Source organism: Rattus rattus, chromosome 17 (assembly GCF_011064425.1).
Source record: "Rattus rattus isolate New Zealand chromosome 17, Rrattus_CSIRO_v1, whole genome shotgun sequence".
Classification (NCBI taxonomy): domain Eukaryota; kingdom Metazoa; phylum Chordata; class Mammalia; order Rodentia; family Muridae; genus Rattus; species Rattus rattus.
This window is the reverse complement of record NC_046170.1, coordinates 775,625-790,366: the sequence shown is the minus strand read 5'-3', so window position 1 is coordinate 790,366 and position 14,742 is coordinate 775,625. Positions and strand designations below refer to the sequence as shown.

At 48.7% G+C, this 14,742-nt stretch overlaps 1 protein-coding gene across 4 annotated transcripts in view; it reads right to left on the bottom strand.

Moving 5' to 3' along the window:
- The window catches only part of Gnao1 (G protein subunit alpha o1), a 175,094-nt gene that overhangs the window by 115,726 nt on the left and 44,626 nt on the right, over window positions 1–14,742 (bottom strand). The gene's annotated exons all lie outside the window — the stretch shown is intronic.

The window sequence follows — 14,742 nt, the reverse complement described above, 5'->3', positions numbered from 1 at the left end:
GTGTGGTGGTATGTCTTTAATCCTAGTGCTGAGGGGGCAAAGGCAGGCACTCTCTGTCAGTCTGGTCTACGTAGTGACTTACAGGCCAGCTACAGCTATATAATAAGACTTTTAAAAAAAGACATGTTCGTGAGCGGGAATACTTAACATTATAAAGTTTACCTGTATGATATAAATTTAATACAAGTCTTAATTGAATTTTAACAAATCTCCTTGGGGCTTGGTTTAGATTTCAGATTGGAGCTCACACACAGAGAGTGGCATCTCCCTTCCTCTCCCAACCTGGAGTAGAGAGAGGTTCAGGTTGGGCCCCTCTATCTTACATTGCCACCCAGATCCTCAGCTCTGTTTCCGCAGGACAGAGGCTTATAGTCCATCAGGACGAGCGGGATAAGCCGTGTCTATACCGTCCTGTGGGAACCGAACCTGAGAGTAGCCCAGCAGGACAACACAGCTTAGAGCTGTCATGGGAGGGCACGGCCATGAAAATGCCTGCTTTCACACACTAACGCTGACGGAGAAGAGTGGCCAATGTCTGCCCTACTGGGCTGTGACAATATTTTCATTTCTACAGTTCACCTCTCGTTTATTTTAAATGATTCTCAAGCAACTAAGTCTTGCATTACAGTCCTGCTATACGTCCTGGAGACAGCATAGCTGTCCCCTTTTAACCATCTTCTAGGCAATAGGAAAGTTTGCAAAGATGTCATTTGCTCAAGGTCACTGGCCCTTCTAACCCAGTCTTCTGACTTCATCTTCCAAGCTTCCTTTCTACTAATCTTTGTGATAAGACAAAGTTGCAAGGTGAGTCCATGCTGCTGCTGGTGACATGGAAAAACGATGGGGGTGGTAGGTCTTGGCACGATACCCATGGCCCTTTAAGTCCTCTGGGAGAGCTGGCAAGAGGGGGTTGGGGCTATTCTCTGCTCAGACCCTCAGCTCGAGATGCCTGGTGCTGCTGCTATCTCCTGGGACACCCTAAGGTCAAGTGAGAGCAACTCCGTAAAAAGCTGTTGGCAGGGGCAATCACCAGCCCTGAGTATCCCCACAGCTTAGGACCTGACTCTAGCACAGTGCCTCCCCAGGGTGACTTAGAATCCACTTATAAGAAAGACCCCAATGAGCAGCAGAAGACAGGTGCTACCAAAGGAGCAGGGTCCCCTCTGAGCACCCAGCCAGGAAGAAAGATATTCAGGGCATCTGTGAATCTACTTGGGTTTTTCTGGTGTGGGATGATCTACCCCATGTCTGGCAACTTGGCAAGGCTCATGAAGGGCTGGCACCCCAAGATGCCACGGCATAGAGGAGATGCACAACCTGTGGCCACAGCAAGGAATTATGGTACAGGATGTCATGCTCAGTGGGTGACGTGTGACATCTTTCCTCCTCAGAGCAACCTAAGCCGGGCTGTCCCACACAGGGCGAGTGGAGGCTGGCAGAGACTGCTTTGCTTACAAGTCCACAGAGGTCCGAGGAGGTAGCTCAGAGCTCTTTGGCTGGGAAGTTCTCTAACTGGGGCACAGATGATGTGTATCTCTCATCTGGATTATGTGGATGGTTCTGGTCCTTCTGGAAGCGGGCTAGCAATTCATTTCCTGAATTCCATTGTCCTGTCTGAAAGTCTTGCCCAGCCTGGCATGTGGTGGTCAGCATCAAAGACTAGAGTTAGAAGACCCTGCTCACAGAGGCTACCACGCCCCGTGCTAAGTGCTCTACCACCCAAGGCTATAACCACGAAGGTCGGAGCATGGCACAGACGATGCATCTCATACCTGTGGGCCTGTTCTCATCAAACCCTAAGCACACACAGTTCCCTCCAGCATCCTCTGAGAGGACCTACTATGAGGGCAGGGAGTGCTTTCTTACACTTATCTCTTTTCTTTCTGTTTTCTCACTGTTCATTTTTCTGAAAGGACCAAGCACAGGCCTGTTTATACAGGCCTTCCAGGGACTGGAGACAGCAGCTGGAAGCCTCTTGTTCTGTCTGGGCCCCAGAAAGTGTTCTTAGGAACAACACCTGGAAATCTAGCAGGGACGGTCCAGAGCCACCTGCTCACCCAAGACAACGGCAGTCTGGTTGATCAGGCGGTGGTAGAGCTGAGGACGCTGAGAACGAAAGGCTGATGGAAACATGGGTAGAGGGGCTGCCTCGGCCCTAGGCTGCCTCGGTGCTAGGCTGACTTTTACATAGAGAGGCTACATAGTTGGGCCTTCAGAGCAGATTGATTTCTGTCACCTTACAGGCAAACTCCTACCCTTTCTTCTTCTTCTTCTTCTTCTTCTTCTTCTTCTTCTTCTTCTTCTTCTTCTTCTTCTTCTTCTTCTTCTTCTTCTTCTTCTTCTTCTTCTTCTTCTTCTTCTTCTTCTTCTTTTTCTTCTTCTCCTCCTCCTCCTCCTCCTCCTCCTTCTCCTCTTCCTCCTCCTCCTCTCCTTCTTCCTCCTCCTCCCCCCTCCTCCTCCTCCTCCTTCTTCTTCAGGGAGGCTGTAGGGGTCAACCTGCCTCTGCATGACCACCTGGGGCTCTGTATAACAAACCTTCTTCCTAGAATCCATCTTCGTTAGAAGGGAGAATATTTGCTGACTGTCTCGTAAAAGTCAATTAACTCTTATTAAAACATGCCTTGAGCTTAATGATGCTCTTTATTTTACCATCTACAAATCTCGAGGCTTCTAGCAATGGGAGCTCCGAGGATCACTCTTTTACTTGACTTTATTTGTGCTGTTTAAGAACGTCTTTCAAATATGCCGTGGTCTCACAGTTGGCCATGGGTGCAGTGGACAGGAACTCTGGATTTGGGAGTCGTAAGACAGACTTGCCAATTTCTATCTAGATGGCCCTCAGTTTCTTTATCCTACAAACATGATTCCTACTCTTCCTTTTCTAAGGATACTGTGGGGTCTGGTGAGATGTCTGTGCTAGCCCACTGTAACCTGTAACACGTATCAAAGGAACAGTGAAACAAATCTTAGGTATTTATTTCTTAGACTTTGGGGAGCATCTTGGCCTGGCTATTTGGAGCTTATGTCACTTAGGATCTGTTTGTCCACCATTTGCCAGCACCAGGTGTTTCGAGGCCACTCTTCTCCAACTCTTGGTAACACCGCTAAGGTGAGACCTAAGCCATCACATTACAGTTGCTGCCCAGATGGGAATGGACAGCAAGTGACTCTGAAGGAAGAAAGAAGATGTGTCCTGGCAAGTGCAGTGAGGGGACCCACACTGGGGACTTGAGGCTGCCATCCCATGGTCCTGTGGATTGAGCCGTTCAAGTGTGAGGTTTACATGGGAAAGACAGCAGATCCTGATGGTACCCTTGGAGCCAGCCCTTGGGACAAGGTTGTCGGGTGACCTGTGCTATGTTTCTTTATCTAAGCCAGTGTGGGCAGAGTTCCTGTCATTTGCAACTCAAAGAGTCTGATACAGGATCTGAAAGAAAACAGGCACAACCGACAATTGGTTTCAGTTCTGGTTAGTTTTCCCAGAGCTCTGCCCTGCTTTGCTTTTTACCCAGAGTCAGCCCTCTACTCTGGATCAGCCACACAGAGCTAAAATGACGACGTCTCATTTTCCCCACAAGCGTTATTTCTATTTTAACATGCCAGGCCAGAAGTTCTTTACAAATTCCTTTCTGGAGTTGGGCTGACCTAGAAGGAAGATCTGAAGACCTCCAATCATTCAAGGTCACTACCAAGGTATGAGGTTATGGTTCCATCTTAAGGCTTCCATTCCCTGCCACAGTGTGGCCAACTCATCAGCCCCCAGCTTCCTGTGCCTTCCATGCTTCTGAGCACCAGCTTGAGCTAGCCATCCTTCCTAGTACACCCACGTCCTTCTTCTCAGGGGCAACTCCTTTTGACTGCTCAAGATGGGGGCAGACACTGTTGGTGGTCAAGTCATCCACCATATTTATTTTCTTCTTTGCTGGCCAAGTCCTACTTGTGATCTGGTATCCATAACACCTCCTGATTGGTCTGAATTCATCATGTAACTGCATTGCCTTAACCAATAATGGCTTAGGAAGAGATATTGGACCCATCTATATAATGAGGTGTAACAGTAAACTGGATCTGGGGTGTCGGAAACGAGACGTGTTAGGTCCTGTCTTAGGGTTTTACTGCTGTGAACTGACACCATGACCAAGATAAGTCTTATAAAGAGCAACATTTCATTGGGGCAGGCTTACAGGTTCAGAGGTTTAGTCCATTATCATCAAGGTGGGAGCATGGCAACATCTAGGTAGGCAGGAGGAGCTCAGAGTTCTACTTCATCTGAAGGCTGCTAGCAGAATACTGACTTCCATACAGCTAGGATGAGGGTCTTAAGCCCACACCCACAGTGACACACCTACTCCAACATGGCCACACCTCCTAATAGTGCCACTCCCTGGGCAGAGCATATACAAACCATCACAGGTCCTCTCATGGCCCAGGATCTCATGGCCTGGATGTTGTTAATGTGAAGAGCTAATGTGAGGGTGGCCAGCTGAAGATGCAGATCGCTGACAAGATCTCCGGGCAGTTTTAGGACGACTGAATTTTCCTATTTTCTGATATATGAGTTGCAGTTTCCATACAGTTTACCTGAGCCATTTTAAGCTGGGTTTTCTATTCTATGCAGCCAGAAGTGACCTAATACAAAAGCTTAGTTCTGGCTTGTGTCTCCTTCCCTCTCCCTGGCTGTGCTGGTACAGGGGCTAACCCCCTTACCACAGCCCTGTCTAACCCACACTCCGTACACTGTGTGTGCTGTCACAGCCAAGGCTCCTGTGGCTCCGAGTGGATGCTGAAGCTCAGTCTTGAGGTGTGGAAGCAACCTTTGGACATCTTGGTAAAGAGCAGTGTGGCAGTCTAGGATGAACTTGCGATGCTCCCAGCTTTTGGAGTGCAAACAAGCTCCCCACTTTGCTTGGTTCTAGCCTTCTTCCACATCTCAGTGAGTACCACCCCCATTTCATCAGCTCCTTGGCCCCAAACCTCATATTCATCCTTGACTTCCCTCACACCCACGTTGAATATGAAAGGAAATCTTGTTTTACCTTCAAAACACACAGAGAGCCTGACTGCTCTGTCAGCTCCCTGGTCCTCCTCCTCAGTTCCGGGCCCCCATGACCTGTCCCCTAATGATCTGTCTGCTTCTCCTCTCACCCCTATGTCCCCAGAGGCTCCCACACTCTCAGAATAAAGACTCAGACCTTTAGCACTGTCTCAGATATGGCCCAACCCAGCTTCCCACTCCCCACGTGACTCCATTTCCCAGCCCTACCCCTACTGCACTTTAGCCACAAAGATCTCTTTCCTTTCCCGCCTCCTCTCCTCTTCCCTTCTGCCCCTTCTCTTCCTCCTTTATCATGTCTTGAGATTTTTTAGATGGGGGTACTTCTATATTCCTCAGGATGGCCTGAAACTTGTAATCCTCCTGCTTCAGCCTTGCAGGTAGCAGAGATGCAGGGGGGGTGGGAGTTGCCAGCAAACCTTGTAAGTCAGGTTATGTCACTATTATTTTGAAATAAAGTTTCAATATATAGCTGCGGCTGGCCTGGAACTCACAGAGATCTGCCGGCCTCTGGGTGTTGGCTTGGCGCCTGGTTTTTAAACACACTAAACCACTCCCATCTCAGGGTCTTTGCACTCGATATTTCCTCTGCGTGGGGAACTCCCTTCATCTCTCTGCCTGCCCTGGAGAAGATCTGTTACCTCAGAGAGGGCATCTCTGATCATTCTCAGCAAATCACAGCCCCTTGTCACACCGTCAAAGCGTCCGTCACAGTCTATCTTTCTCTGGTATGTTAGTGTCTTATGTGCTTACTGCTTGCTTCCCTATGCCACGTGGCAGAGCCCAGCCACTATCATCTTCACAGCAACCCCATCTCCCACTGGAGCAGGCACGTGGTAAGCAGTGCACTCCTTCACGCAGTAGCTGCTCACAAGCCTGCCTATCAAGTGCGACATTCACCACTGGGTAAGATCAGTGCCTCACTTTTATTTCTGGCAGCAGCCAAAGTCTCTTTTGACACATATTGATAGGGATCAGAAGGGCACATAGAAAACTAGAAATGACAGCTATGGGTGGTGGGGGTCTCTGCATGTTAATTACCCTGAATGTACTATGCTTAGCATGGGGAAGAGACATACGATATGGTTTACTGTTTTAGAGAATTGTGCATGTTGTGTTAGCATTGTCTAAAGCAAGGGAGCTCATGTTTATGAAAGGCAACTGAGGCAGGCAAGTAAAACTCTCCCTCAGAACCTGGGCCTGTGGAGACACGTCACACCTTTATGCAAATGACCTTATGCAAATGACCTTATGTAAATGAGCGAGGACTTTCACACTCAGTGTGTTTGTATAAAAATGCATGGTCAATACGGTTCCCTCATCTTTATATATCTAGTCTGTCACTCTAAATATTCTGTACGGATCTTTTTGTTTAAGTACTGCTATACATTAGCAATGGTTCTCTTAGAACTGAGTCTAATTCTCTGCCTTAGACAGGCTGCTTACAGATGTTTATATATTTGGCCAGTATTTGTCAAGTATCATTCCTGTCAAGAAGCTGCTAGCTTGCTGGGGAGACAGATGGGTGGCCATCTTTGAAGGACTCCAGGGAAGACGTGAGCTGGGCGTTAGGAAGATTGTACAACACATCCTAAGCGTGTAACTTACTGAACTTCTATTGTGTGTTGACTGCTGAGCTCAGCTAGGCTATATACTTAAAAGGTTGGGCAGCCAATCATCCAGCATGGGAGAGGCTGTCAGGGAAAACATTCATCCTAAGAAAAGGCAGCGGAATGTGAGCTATGCCGCAGGAGAAGAGGAAACCCACCCATGTTTTAAAGGAGCCTAGGGTAGGAGGAAGCGAAGCTGACTGGAGAAAGGTCAAGTACGACTCCAGGAAAGCCATGACACTTTACGGCCGAGCAGAAAAGGTGGGTGTGACAGCTAGAGATGTGGGGCATGTGGGTGGGGTTACTCTAGGTGAAGGAAACCACGTGCCCCAAGGCAGAGAGACAACAGGGTACAGGTGACAGTTTCCCTGGGTGGTCATTCCCCAGCCTGTGTGGTGAGGAGACCACCACATGGTATGGTAACAACCAAGGGGAGCTGAGTTCAGCAAAGACGTCCAGAACAGAGAAGAAAACTGGGCAGAGAGGAGAAAGCACGGTCAACTGGAGGCCAGCTTACTCAGGAAGGCTAGAGAGGGCTCGGCCTAGCTAAGTGGGTACCTCTCTCATCAGACCATAGTCTAATGTACCGTTTCACACGCATAAAATGTTACATAATGAACAGTCCTACTTGACTATTTCGTCGAGTGATCCAATAGACAAAATTTTGCTCTTTGAAAAATCTTTTGGAAGAGAAGGAGGAGTGGCTTCAGGAGGGAAGGGTGGTGGGGTAGGAGGGTGGAGGACAGCGGCCGATCTATGTGATTGATCCGGGAGTGGGGTGGGGAGAATGCAGAATCGTGGAGAACAAGGTCCTTTGGCAGGCACTGAGGGGGGAGTACTGCCAGAGCTTTTCCGTAAGGGAATCCAAGGGGAAGGAGCTTTGGGTCACCAGCATGCGTCTGCACCTTCTCCATTCCCAGCTAGGGAGTTTGCTTAGAGCACCATGTAATCTCAAGATACTGAACTTGATTACCCAGCATCCAACAGTAGCCACGGCACAACATTGATAGCAGGGGCAGGGGAGTGTGTAACGACCCTTGTGTCGGGGCAGGGCTGCGTGTGACCCTGCAGATTGTCACCTGGGCATGCCACTATGAACACAGGCATGCCTGAGAGAGGGTTTCTCCACTGCAGCCTCTGTGGTTACAGCTGGCGGATACAGGCATGGGCTGCCTGCAACATGACCTTTGGAGGAAGCTTACCAGCTGCTTCAAGGGGACTGGGTCGTGCAGGCTCTGGATGCAAGCAGTTGGATGGAAGAGAAGGTGTGGGTGTTCTCCCATCTCTGACATGTCAAAGAGGGCACTGCAGTCAGCCATGTTTCCCCGCTGGGGATCAGACAGCTGTGTGCCTTACAGTAGCGGTAGCGACGCGACGAGTAGGCTTCGAGGAAAGAGGGCTGACCCAGGGCTGGGAGAGCCGATTCCCTCCCTCCCTTGCTCGCTTACATGCATGGCAGTGTCCTTAGCATGGAGGAATCGGGCAGTCGCTGTGGCATGTCTGACATGTCTGAGTTTGACTCCTGGAGCTCCTTAGTCTACATGTCCAACCCAAAGTGCCCACACTCCCTTCTTAAACCAGCTGCATCTTTCTTTCCTAGAACTTTCCACAATTACCATGGGTTTAGTATAAGCCTGACCTAGAACTTAGAATGGTGGCTGCCTTAATTGCTCTGTTTTTTGTTCTCAGTGGGCTGTGTTTAACAGAAATTGACAGTTCCTAAATCTTATTGAGTCCTCAGAGGCCAGCGTAAATGACACTTGTCCACAGAACTTTCCTTGGTGTCTTCTATACAAGGGTGCCTTTCTATACAAGTGTCCTGCCTCCTTTTGGCCCAAGTATTTCTTGTTTGGATGACCCCTCCTGTTGCTGCTGTGGTACAAACCACCCCTTCTTAGGTGGACCTGCCACTCCTTTGGGGTCAGGGCCATTCCTGCTATGTTTGTGAGTTAGTGGATGATTTGGTGAAGAACATGTTCTGAATGCTTGAAGGCACATCACCCTCTAAATGGTCAGGGCTGAGTGAGCATGACCTCATTGGTTTGAACCAAAGGAACACTATAGGACCCAAGGCAAATCCATACAGATAGAATAGGTGTGCAGAATCGAAGCGGCTCTCACTCAGGGGTGGCAATGGCTAGCTCCCTCCTGTCTGAGCAAACCAGGCCACACCCCGTGCTTGCAGTGAGGCTTCTATGAGGCAAGCCCAAGCTCCAGTAAAGAAGAAGAAAAAATGGACTTTTTCTTGGCTCAGTTGCCCTTAGACTTCTGTGTAGACCCATCTAAAAGCACACATGTGTGTCAATGCTGGTGAAAACCAGCAGTTGGGGGCGGGGACCTGAGGCGGGTGTGGTGGAGGGTACTAGTGGAGTATCCTCTCATTGTTCCCAAGTTGGCTTACTTTCTAGTTCTCTGGCTATGACTGAAGCTGGAACTAATAATGGGATGCAGGCACAGTCGACAGAAAAAGAAGTGAAAGAAGCGTTGGATACCATGGCCCCGTGTGAAGTTCCAAGAGCTTGGTGTCAGTGGCCACTGTACTGTCTTCTGCCCACATGGCTATGACCTGCCACAGCGAACACCTATGTGCTGAGAAATGATCTCCTTAGCCAGGACCTGAGTGATCCTAGGAAGCCAGAGTCCTAGAGGGGGTCAGTCCCATGTGGTCAGATGATCTTAGAAAATAGTCAAACGGTGGTGGCTCCCAGATCTGAAAGTAGATTTCTCTACCTCGTGGCCCCAGCAAGCAGGGTGTTAGAGATTGTTCCGCAACACAGAGCTTTTCAAAAACACGGGATCTGATTTCTAACCCTGCTTAAACAGAGCCAGAGGCACAACTGCTAATCAGGGCTTCATCAGCTTGAAGTAACCGTGGTTACCGCTCTGGGCGGATGTAATTCCAGCCTCAGCAAAGATGCCGCACGGTCTTGTTAGGCAGTGGGGCCTGATCCCAGTCAGGATCCCAGTCAGGATCGCAGTCAGGATCCCAGTCAGGATCGCAGTCAGGATCGCAGTCAGGATCGCAGTCAGGATCCCAGTCTGGATCCCAGTCTGGATCCCAGTCTGGATCCCAGTCAGAAGCTTCGTTTCCTTTACTTCCAAGCACTGTCCGCAGCCTTGTTACTTCCAAGGTCTAAAGGACGGGGTCTCTTACACCTACCCTGAGATACGGTTCAAAAGATGAAGGCGTCGAGGCCCAGGAATGGGAGCCTGATTTGGAGCAAGTTAGTTTAGAGTCTCCTAGATGATGTTCTACAACTTCCTTTCCCCACACAAAATTGAGGGGACTCAAGCTCTGTTGTTGCAGGGACCCCTTTACACGTAGCACAGTAGGTGCTCAGAGTAAAGTCTGGAGGCAGATTGATGTCCTGCCTTTGTTAGGACCACTTGTACCTACAGTCAGAGATACTGACTGTAGTGAGGACAATATTCTCTCTTTCGAAACACACACACAGACACACACACACACACACACACACACACACACACACACAACCTTGGGTCACTCTGCCTTAATTTCCTCAGAAGCAAGGTGGGAATATTTATATTATAGGGTGATTTGTGACAATAAAATGGGTTAATATTTTAAAATGCTGAAAATGGTGGTACTCTTTGTTTTTTATGGCTTGAAATATAACTCACATATACCATACAATTTGCCCATTTAAAATATGTAATTAGTTGGTTTTCAGTGTTCAGGAGCAACCACCACCGTAGTCAATTCTGGAATACCCGTCTCCCTCAGAAGAAACCCTGCGGCCTCTCTCTCACACCCGCTTCCCACGTGTCTGCTAATCTCTAGTGTTAGCATCATTGTCTGTTGCTGTGGATGTCCATGTTTGGGACTTCATGTGAGCACATTAGTGCGCGCAGTGAGGTCTGCAGCCCCTCTGTGTCCGTGTTGGATGCCACCAGAACACCATCTCATCTTAGTCTGCTCTGGTCCACTTGGATGGTCCCTACTCTTCGGCTATTATGAATGATGTTCCTATTAATATTTTTGTACAAGATTATGTGGACCTATGTCTTCCTTTTTCTTGGGTATTACGTGGAAGGGAATTTCTGGCTTGTAATATAACTGTATGGCTAATCGTCTGAAGAACTGCCAGGCTTCACCATCTTATATCCCCACTAGGAATGAAGGTTCTGTCTTCTCCACATCTTCCCAACATATGTAAGTCTTTGTATGTCTTCCCAGCACAAACATTTTAAATTTTGATGAAGTCGGGTTTATCTGGTTTCCCCTGTCATCCTCCATTATCACGCTTACCCTGTGTTTTGTAGCTTTGTCCTTCTGTTTGGGATTTGAGGTGAGGTGATTTCTGTATAGGATGTGATATCCCAAATGCACTCATATATCTCTGGTTATTCACTTGTGAATAAATGACATTTTCTTCACGGCATGTCCACCTCGTCCATAGGCCTGTGGGCTTATTTCTGGGCTCTCACATTAGTGCTACCACTCTACCTACCCACCTTCACATCAGTACCACATGGTGACCATGTGGCAGCCATGTGGTCTTGGTCACCAGAGATTTGTGGTGAGTTGTAAATTGTCAAGCTTTGAGTCTGACTTTATTCCTTTCTAGTGCTGTTGGCGATCCTGGGTCTCTTAAAATTCCAAATGCGTTTCAGAATCAGCTTGTCAATTTCTAACATAAAGAAGGCATCAGGGATTCTGACATGGGGTTCAGGATCAATTTTTTAGACCATTTGTGCCCCCACGTCTTTTTGATTCTCACTCTTTTTTTTTCCAGACAGGGTCTCAGGCTGGCTTGGAGCTCACTCTGTAGCCCACGATGGACTATGGAGCAATCCTGCCTCAGCCTTCTGAATGGTGGAATCACAGGCAGGAACCATCATGGCCTCCTGCGGGTCTTCTTACTGTCACTAGTACTATAGCCTCTGAGAGTATAGGAAGCAAGGAGACGGCCCAGTGTGCTCCAGTGTGTCTCAAGAGGTAAGGAGGTGCTTTTCAATGACTGCTGTGCCCAGGGGCTGTCCGGGCTGCCATACTGCCCCCTAACATAGACAGTGGTCAGGCAGGAATACAGCCTGCCTCATAATACAGGGAAGTCCATGTCCACAGCATTTCCATTCCCTAAGCACAGGCTCCCACTGAGGCTCTGCCAGGCTCTGCCAGCAGACAATGTCCCTCTCTGCTTGGGTTCAGCTGCCACAGGCCTGGACCTGGGAGCTCCATGAGGCATAAACACACACACACAATCAAAACACCTTCTCAGCAGCCTTGGCAAGGACAGAAGGCTACAGGATGAGGAAAGGGGCAGGCTTGGTTCAGCGTCTTCTAAACCTCAGCTGCCACACTCTTGCTTAGCAGTACTTTGACTTCATTCTGGAAACAAGAATATCTCCTCATTCTAGGGGGAAAATTTATAACTCTATCTTAGGTGGAAAATCACACCTCATACTCTAAATAGTAGTGAATGACGAAAGCAAATACAATGGAACCCAAAGCCCGGCAGGAGGCTTCATTCTAAAGACTAGTGAGATTTACAGAAGCACCCACCGGCTAATGCTAGAGGGAGACACTCTTCAAGCTGCTCAGGATGGGCGGGGAGTATCCAAGGCTGGGAAAAGCCTCCAGAAGTTAGGCTAAGCCTGGCACAATGGCACAGTAATCCCAAGACTTTAGGAGCTGGAAGAAGGGGGAGGGTCTCTAGACTAAGACCTGCTTGGGCTATTTCCAAGCTCCTGCCTCAGAGAAAAGTAAATGCATGCGAATGCAGGAAAGAGGGGAGGAGGAAGGAAAGAGATCCACAGTGGGAGGAGGAGGACGGGAGGGAGGGAAAGGGATGATATGACCCTCACACCTTTGCCCTGTGACTCATTCCTGTGGACAGTGGTGGCAGTTAGAACTCAGGCTCTCAGCACAGTTGCCCACCATAAGGGGCGCCTTATAGGAGCAGAGTAGCATAAGGTCTGTAGAAGAGTCCAATATGGCTTTCTTGGCTCTCTGTCTGTCCGCACTCTACAGAGCAGGGAGCAAAGCCTGCCCTGTCAAGCACAGAGGTCCGCATACAGAGCATGGGGCCCCAAGGACACCTGGAGATGCTACTGTCACCCCTCGGGGAAACACTCTTCTGGAGACACCCGTTGTTTCTTGGCTCCCACCTGCTTTGCCTTTGTGTTCTACACAGGACACGAATTCCTTAGCTGGGATAACTGAGCCATGGACCTGCTGCAGTGTTCTGATTACCTTCCGCACACCCACCCAAGGGCTGACCCTGGCCAGAACACACTGGCCTGCTTCCCAGCTCACAACACTCTTATGCCCGACCACAAGTTCCCCGAACCAGGAGATCTCCCAACTATACCAAGACTGAGTCACAGCTTGTAGAGTTCTCTGTAGGGATTCCTTGGAGGAATCAGCAAAGTGAACAGAAAACAGGAGATTCAGAGCAATTCAGGACAATGAAAGAAAATGCCATAGGTAGGTGTACAATATATATGGGGCTCACTCCCCAACACGGCTGTCGTAGAGCTATGATGGGCTAACTGGACAAAATTCAAATCATTTTTAGGGAAGTGGTTGAAAACCAACACCCCATTCCTAATGCCTCCCTCAGTATGAGGCATCGCCAGCGTGCCCAACGCCTGCCTGGCTGCTAAATTGACTTGGATGCTGAGAAGCAGCCGAGTGTCTCCATTTGCAGATGGATAACCTCTGCAGGCCCAGGGGATAAAGTCCACTCTAGCCTGCCTCTGAGATCTGGAGCCCTGCATACCTTGAGCTGACAATAGCGAGAGGCCACTTCCCTGGTGCTACTGAGAGGTACTGTTTCCAAGCACTTTAGGGGCGTGGTTTTAGTAACCTATGTAAAATTACATCAGGGCTGCTAGGCTCTGCCCTGAACGCAGAGCATGTGTATGAAGCCTCCTGTCTCCACTCACCAGAGTGCTCGCTCTTCCTGCTCACAGATGCAGGGCGAGGGAAGAGTAGATCTTATGACTCAGAAGCCTTACCTGTAAGCATCCTTTTGGACCTAAGATTTTATTTTGCAAGGCTCATGGACACCACTGATCCTTCCTGTGCCACAGGACATCACCAGAGCCACTGACCAATTCTCTAAGATATGCTGTGTGTTACCTCACTTTGTTAATTGTTTATTTGCTTCCTTGAGACAGGACCTTGCTAAGTGTAGACCAGGCTGGCCTTAAATCCAAGATCTTACCTCAACCTTGTAACCTTAGGATTTCAGGGAGGTGCTCTATCTCCAAGAGGACTTTGAGGACTGTAAACAAGGCTCCAAGGGGCACAGGAAGGGGCTGGGGACTGTGTTTCTTTAAACATTATTTTCTTTGAAGATAAACGTTGAATAGGGTCCTTAACCTGGGAAATCTGTACCCCAAAAAACTTCACAAGGGCAGCCAGAAGGTCTAGGTCCCCAGATCCTCTTACAGCATTATCCTATGATGGGTAAATGGCAGTGCCGTTGAGGGTTAGTAAGGAGAGCCCTGGCTGAAGCCTCCGGTGGTAATTAACAATGACATTTGCAGTGTTCCAGAATCTTGGTTACAGACAGTGGTTACCACATCTGCCAATCTACTTGAGGCAGAGAATAATAAACATCCAGCCATTATCTCTAGCACTCATCTCTGAAACGACTTTCCTTAAACTCTGAAGAATATGGCACCACAGCTCCTCTAGGGGACGGGCTCTAAAGGGAACAGACATTTCCATGTATCAGTGCCTGGACAGGTCTCTCCTGTCTAATGGTCGGGACACTTTCAGACCATCTCTTTCCTTGCAGGGATTTTAGCCACTGCCGGATTCCAAGGGTGGTGAGGGAAACACTGACTTGGACACTTCCTTTCAGTTCCACTTGTTTTGAGATGGGACCTTGTTCTGTGGCCTTAAACTCATGATATTCTTGCTGCAGTCCTCTTGAGTTCTTGTGTGCTGTCACACCCAGCTATGGTGGCTTTTTATTAAAATGTCTAGTCATTCAAAGGAGCTCTGTGAGAATATGCTCCTTTTCTTCTCTATTGAGACTACCTGCTCAGTGCTTAAACGGCATCAGGACAATTCCGCATGGTTTCTAGCGTCAATGTGCAGTT